General features: G+C 36.6%; 1 long non-coding RNA gene across 2 annotated transcripts; it reads right to left on the bottom strand.

The window, feature by feature from the left end:
• Positions 1-252: 252 nt before the first annotated feature.
• Positions 253-6972, bottom strand: LOC145793704 (uncharacterized). Of its 2 annotated transcripts, none has more exons than XR_014333916.1 (3): positions 6468-6972; positions 5336-5454; positions 253-761 (listed from the first exon to the last, which is right to left on the bottom strand). It is a non-coding gene; the product is annotated as an uncharacterized LOC145793704 (long non-coding RNA). The 2 variants fall into 2 exon arrangements; XR_014333918.1 differs by lacking the exon at positions 253-761 and adding an exon at positions 3783-4475.
• Positions 6973-7639: the final 667 nt, after the last annotated feature.

Genomic DNA, 7639 nt, shown 5'->3' with positions numbered 1-7639 from the left:
ATTGTCGACGGCAATGATACCGTCGCTAAAGGCCTTATTTTTCAATTCAATTCCCTACCTTTTGCGACAGTATAGGTGCCGTCGCAAAAAGCCTGGTTCAATTTACTTTTTGAGACGGGGTGTTCTGCCGTCCCAAAAAAAATTTAAAAAAAAAAACTGTATTAAAATTATTAAAAATATGAAAATAACCTGTATTAAATGAAAAATAACTAAAAAAAAATCAATAATTATATAATAATATAAAAAGTCCAGTATATAAATAAAAATTCATCCATAATTAAAATATTCCTCCATTCAGAACAATACATCAACAAAATTATCCAATACATAATGTTGCATAATACATATATAATGTTGTTCACAAATCTAAATAACATAAATCAAAAACAAAAGTTCCAATAGTGATTAGTGCCTTGGAGGCATTTGAATGCAACTCAACATAGCCTTCATATGCCATAGCATGTTCCAGTAGCAAACACATATTCTCCACTGAAGGCCAATACTCCAGAATTCTTTCTACTGTCCTGTATTGTTCTGCATCTGCCTCAAAGCATTTCAACAGAAATTTGATCATAGCCACATATGTTTTTGAAGGGAAAAGAAGCTTTGCCTCCCTCATTTCTGTGGCCTCTAGTAATGCTAGCTGTTGTTTAAGAATATAATCTAGCATATCTCCAAGTTTTGGGTATTTAAGATTGTTATAGTCACCAACAGCTCCCCTTTGACCTTCACCAGGAAACAAACCTTCAACTGCCATTTCCCTACAAAATATCAGTCGGCAATCATGCACAAAACAATAAAACAATTTATAAGCATTGACCAAATTTAGGGTTCATCACTAATTAAATAAAAATTGAACTGTGTCAATTGCGATTTGAAGAAAAGAATGTCAATACTACTGACTTTATTTTATTACTGGGGTACTTAAGCAGTATTATAAAAAAAACTAGTCAACAACATATAGAACAGAAAAATTTCTAACCCAAAATATGGAACAGAAAAATAAATATGGGTCAGTTACACTTTTCACCCTTATAGTTTGACTCAAAATTCACTTTCATTAAAGAGAGAGAGAGAGAGAGAGAGAGAGAGAGAGAGAGAGATTTCTTGATGGCAATCTCTTCCCCAAGTCAGATTCTTTGTATAGTTTCACCAGCTCTGCCATGATAGCTCTGTTCACATTTCTTGATGCCACTTCAGGAGTGATAGTGTAATACCCCTGTTCCGTAGTATGCCAATTGGTCCTTAAATTGAGTATGATTATGTGTTTACCATGATTTTATGTGCCATTATGTGAATATATGTGATTTTGAAATTTTATCTGTTCACCGTAGGAATATCTGTTTGAATAATCAGCTTTGGAAATTTAATTGAGGGCCTTATTGGCCACAGAACCCGAAATTGATTACGCCATTGTGATTGGCATAATTTTTAGAGCCTACGGTGAAATTTAATTGAAAAATTGATTTGGACCAGATTAAGTTGATTAAGTTGGTAAAATGAGTACCCAATTACTCTATATTATTATATTATGACTTAGTGAGGCTCTATACACTCAAATACCCTCTTTATTATTCTCCTTGGCTGAATTAAACGTAAGAAAGAGAGAGGAGAGTCGGCTAGAGAGGGGGAAAAGAGGAGAGTTGGGTGTTTGGCTCAAAATTGTGAAGAATTGGAAGATTAAACTCAAGAAATTGCTATAGTTTGGAAGATTGAGCCTCTAGGTAAGCTTTTGGTCTTGAATTCATAAGTTTGAAACTGTGATCTTGTAAGTTCAAGGGTTGTTTGTGATCAAGAGCATGTAATGAGTTGATTTTTGTTGAGTTTGAAGTCTTAGAACTCATGCATGTAAGGAATTACTTTGAATTTGCATGTTTGAGCTTGAAACACATGATTCATGTAGAGTTTTGGTTAAAGCTTATGTTGTAATCACCATTTGTACCATTTAAGTTGAGAATGATGAGCATCTCCCACATGCATGTACAAATCATGGGAGTATAAGTCTTGAATGTTTGAATTTGAGCATGTTGGTGATGGGTTTGAGATATTTTGAGACATGCAAATAGATAAATCTTGAAAATAATGTTATAATCTTGCATTGCTGCCATGTTAGTATGATTATATTGAGATTTGAGTCATTGCATGCAAGAAATGTGGCTGGAAAGTCGATTTGGAACTCAAGAACACAGTTCTGGGTTTTCCAGAATTTTGATGTCCGCTCGAGCGGGGTAATGGCCGCTCGAGCGGGAAAATCGTGCCCCCAGCATTTTTGCAGAGTTGGATGTCCGCTCGAGCGGGACATATCACGCTCGAGCGTGGATTTTTATAGACAGGCCTTCTGCTCGAGCGCCCTATTTAACGCTCGAGCGTAATTTGCATGCAACCAGTACTTTTGCAGGCCTTAAGGGTCTGCTCGAGCGGATAAGTTGACGCTCGAGCGGGGACCCTGTTTCCTGGAATTTTGTTCATGCGTTCTGTGTTTCGTTTTCCGTTCTCTTTCACTTGTAAGCACTCTTAGGCATATGTTAAACATTGTAAATGAGTTAATGAGATAGGAATGAAGCCTAAAGAGGAATATGTGAATTAAAGAACGGGTTGAACTATTAGTGACCCTTTTGTATTCATGAAATGTGTAGGGTCAAGCTCCAGGGCGCATCCACAAACCGATCACTGTGAGTAATGTCAATATTTGAAAGCTTGTCAATGTCCAATTGTTATTCCCTTATAAACTTTATGAGTTGTTAATTGGGATTGTGGATAAAAGTCTGACAGGAATCAACGAATGGACCAAAGGTCGTTTTGATAAGAATGAATGGACCGAAGGTCGTTTTGATGTATATGAATGGACCAAAGGTCGTTTTGATAAGGATGAATGGACCGAAGGTCGTTTTGATGTATATGAATGGACCAAAGGTCGTTTTGACATGAATAAGTGGGCCGAAGGCTGTTTTGACATGAAAGAGTGGGCCAAAGGCCGTTTTGACATGAATGAGTGGGCCGAAGGCCGTTTTGATAAGAACGAATGGACCGAAGGTCGTTTTGATGTATATGAAAGGACCGAAGGTCGTTTTGATGTAAATGAATGGACCAAAGGTCGTTTTGACAGAAATGAATGGGCCGAAGGCCGTTTTGCTATGAATGGAAACCTGAGTGGGCCAAAGGCCAGAATGTTTAGAACTACAGTTACTTGATTTGAATTTTGTATAGTTATATATTCGTTAAATAGAAGTATGAATTGGGCCCAAGGCCGTTTGGAGCATGTTGTTCTACATATTGTTATGTAACTGTCATGTTTGATATTATTCACTGGGCTATCGCTCACGCTTATTCATGTGTTTGTAGGTGAGCCAAGGGAAGTCCAAACCCAGCCCCAGTGAAGTCTGCTAGGAAAAATCCGAGTTTTGAGGAAGTCAGCCTTGCGTCTCACTCTTGAGACCTACCCTTGCCTTTTGCTATGTAATTATGTTTTGTCTTGCCGGCAGAGACTTTATGTAAATATGTAAATAGTCTGTCATAGGTTGACTTGTTTTGGATGATCCTGTCTGTAATGAATTTTGTGAGACTGTACTTTTGAACTGTGGGTTATTAACGTAACTGAATATGGTCTGTTGATGTGCATATAAGCACGGCTCTATGGACAAAGTTTTTATTTATTGCTTCCGTTTGGCCCCTTTACTCTGACAAATTATGTCTGTTTTGGTCTGAGGCCGTAGGTAATCTCGGGATTACTGGCCGGTTATGTCCTTAACCCATAGGGGCGGGTTCAGGTCATGACAGATAGTAACCTGCAAGCAATATAATACACACACATATGACACAGCAATAAGAACAATTTTTTAAAAACAAAATCTCATAAATGCTATTAAGCAAAGGACAAACATAAAGCCTTCCCAGTTAAATTTTATCTGCAAGTGACAGAAAGTATAAGAAGAAAACAACACACCACAAACATAGGCTATGTTACAATCACAAGGGTTATAGGGCTTGATTTTATAGAGCTTGAATCCATGTGTCCTGTCACTCCTTGGGCTTTTAAAATATAGTTCAGCTCATCTCATGTTGATATACAAGAATTAGTATCCAATTTCATTCACTGATACAACAAATCCATATTTAGCCTACTCCCTACCCTATCAACCCTTACTTAAAAAGACATTGATGCAATAAACTAGGGGGGGAAAAAAAAGCACTCACGAATAACATCAACATAACAAAATCAAACGAGCAATCTGCAATTTAGTAGAACGTCAAGGATTAGAAACAAGTATTTCATAAACCAAGTTTGCCTCAATACTAACACATGAAACTCAGAAAGTTTAAAGCATATACCATATGCACAATAAATGAAGATTGGTATTTTCTGAGCTCTCTTCCTACAAGCCCACCAGACCGCGGATTTAATTTCACGTGGCTGAGGAGCCCTCGTATCCCAAGTTGGAATGCACAAATATGCATGTCCTGAAAACTCCAAATTCCTAGGCAATTCACAAGTACAATCAACAATAGCAGGGTTACCAGGAGGCAATTTTTCAGGTGAGTAAGGCCAACCTCCAACATAAAAACCTTCACAAATTTCACTGTAAGGAGCTTCCCCACTCCACAATCTTTGCAACACCGAGAAACCTCGGACAAAATACAGATATGGACTAAACATAATCAATGACCAAATTGGAAATGTCCCATCTGGCTTTTTACCCAAAAGCATTGGAAGATTAAGAAGTGGGTGAGAAGCAATTGAGAGCAACATAGACACCAAAGAGGCATATAATAAGGGCAGTGACAACAATGTGAAGCCAAGGGTTCTAAGGTATGCAAATGCCAAGAGCAGAAATGTTGCCTTCATTGCTATCAGCACAGATAAACCAAAATCCATGTTTTTTCTTGACTCAAAATACAAGATTGAAACTAAAAATTTGGTTCAAATTTGATTATTTTCAAATTTCAACAGTATGAGAAATTTGTAGTAATTTCTCAACATGCCAAGAACAGAACTGTTGGTTTCATTGCTATCAGCACAGATAAACCAAAACTCATATTTTTTCTTGACCCAAAATCCAAGATTGAAACCAAAAAATTGGTATCAGATTTGATAATAGTTAGAAGGGTTTCAACAGTATTGAGCAAAGGACAAACATAAAGCCTTCCCGGTTAAATTTTATCTGCAAGTGACAGAAAGTATAACAAGAAAACAACACACCACAAACATACTGAATGTCAGCAAAAGGGCCCCAACCCAATTGTTATGTCACAGTGAGAAAGGCAGAAATAAATTAAAAATTTTGCTGCAGTGTATTATTTAACACAAATGTTTAATGTAAAACCCATCATCACTTACATCATACTGGTTCAAGTCCTTGTCAGGTAACTCTGCAAAGAAATGGTTAGCCTTGACAACACATTTTGTAGGGAAATGGCACTTGAATTATTCAAGACTGCATTGTGTACTAAAAATACCTAGAAACGGAGAAGAGGAACACATGTCAGCAAGATGACCAACAATAAAAGATTACATATACGAAAAACAATTCATATAATGGACCAAGTTTCACACGCAAAGTAAAGAGGGTACACATTAAAACCCAGTCTTTATTGCAGACCACAACCATTTAACATTCTCTTTCCAGAATAGAAAACCAAGCCTCTCACATTTCATTCAACAACTCAACCAAAAATACACTCAACCAGAAACTAATAATAAAAAAACAAAAAACTTAAAAACTCGACACCCAAAAACAAGAGTTGCAGTAAATGCAGAAGAAAAGAAGAAGAACCATGAATGGAGAAGGAAAAGATTGTAGCAAACCAAATATATATATGATTTTACACATACATGTAGATAAACAAGTGTGTGCTTGATATCTCTTGTTAAATTTTTGCTGCAAATCTCAAATACCAAAATAGTCAGCACCAACAGATCTCATAGCAAGTAGTGGAAAATGGCATTGATTTCCCGACACAACATATTAATACAAAATGAGCAAAAATCAATTTGAAAACTCAAAATCAATAGATATATATAAACCTTATAGCGTTCTACTTGATCACCGAGAAAACATACGAAATAAAATAGAACTTAAAATCCAAACAAATGCGCAGTTTTCTTCCTCCTTTTTCTTTCTTTCCAACTGTTTCCCAAGCAATCAAGCAACACAGGAATTATGTAGTATTGTTTCACAACTAAAGCAAATCAGAGTACGAGTAATTATTATTATTATTAATAAAAATGTGAAGAGTAGAACTACAAGGCAACTGATCTGAAACACCACCGAGAGACGAATCCGAAAATGACTTGGAAGCCCTAAAATTTCAAATTTAAAAAATTGAAGTGTCAGCAAAAATTCAAATACATTCAGATCAATAATCCCCAACCTAACATTAACGACATAACGATCCAATCCATAAAACTAAAAAAACCAAACCCAATAAAAATCATATATGGAGATAGAGAGATACAAAAGAATGAGTACCTTTGGGGGTCCAGGACTGATCGGACGATTTGGAAGAGAGAAGATCAAGCTTGTCTTCAGCCATGAGATTGTCCATGAGTCAGGGAGTTTGGTGAGAAGATCGAGAGCAGGGGAAAAGAGTGATTAGGGGTGGAGGAAACAGAGCAGCGAGAGAGCAATACACACAGAGCAGAGCTTGTAGAGATATGAGTGAATAAGATTTGAGATTTGAGAGATTCCAAGGGTTTCGAAGCTTTTTACAGTACACTCGCAGAGAGAGAGAGAGAGAGAGATAGCGAGAGCGAGAGGGGTGACGGTGAAGAGAAGGGTGAGGGTTTGGGAAGTCAGAACAGCCAAATCAGCTATGAGATCCGTCGTCGTCCGTCACCGTCGTTGAATTTTGGCTCAAGGGCTTTGGAGATTTTGCTTCAAAATGGTTTTGGGGATTTTGGTTTTAAAGATTTTAGGGATTTTGGGTTGGTTTGGGTTTGAGATTAGGGATTTTTTGGGTTTGAGATTAGGGATTTTTTTTTGGGGGGGGGGGGAATGGAAAAAAAATAAAGGGGGGAGCGGGAATGGCAAAAAAATAAAGAGGCGGGAATGAAAAATAAAAACAAAATAAAAAAATAATTAAATAAATTTATTTTTTGTTAAAATATATATTTTTTTTTGTAGTTAATGATTTTTTTTTTTTTTTTTTTTAGTTACTAAGATTGAAAATTTATTTGTTTCATTTTTATTTTAATGAAAAAAAATATTATTATTTTTTATTTTGTAGAAGTAGGGGTAATATATATTTTAATGAAAAATATTTTCCACTAAAATAAAAGTTAATTTTCTGTAGTCAATGAAAAATATTTTTCTGCGGCCTATTTTTTTTTATTACTAAAAATCATGAACTAATTTTTTGTGGTAGAGAAAAAAGAGCGGCAGCAGTAGTGAAGGTGGTGGATAAGAGATGATGGTGGTGGTGGTGGTGGTGGTGGTGGTGATGGTGATGGCGAAAGAGATTAGTGGTGAAGTTGTGGTAGTGGTAGTGTAAATGGAGTGGCAGGGGTGAAAGAGAGGTAATGGTAGTGGCTGTAGTGGTAGTGGTGGTAGTGGAGTGGTGGCGATAGTAGTAGTAATGGTAGTCGTAGAGGTGAAGTGGCGACAGTAAAAGTAATGGTGGTGGTGGAATGGTGTTTGCAATA

The sequence above is a fragment of the Camellia sinensis genome, chromosome 1, assembly GCF_055761805.1.
Source record: "Camellia sinensis isolate YWXY chromosome 1, ASM5576180v1, whole genome shotgun sequence".
Lineage (NCBI taxonomy): Eukaryota > Viridiplantae > Streptophyta > Magnoliopsida > Ericales > Theaceae > Camellia > Camellia sinensis.
The sequence above is the reverse complement of the archived record's forward strand: the minus strand, read 5'-3'. Positions and strand labels throughout refer to the sequence as shown.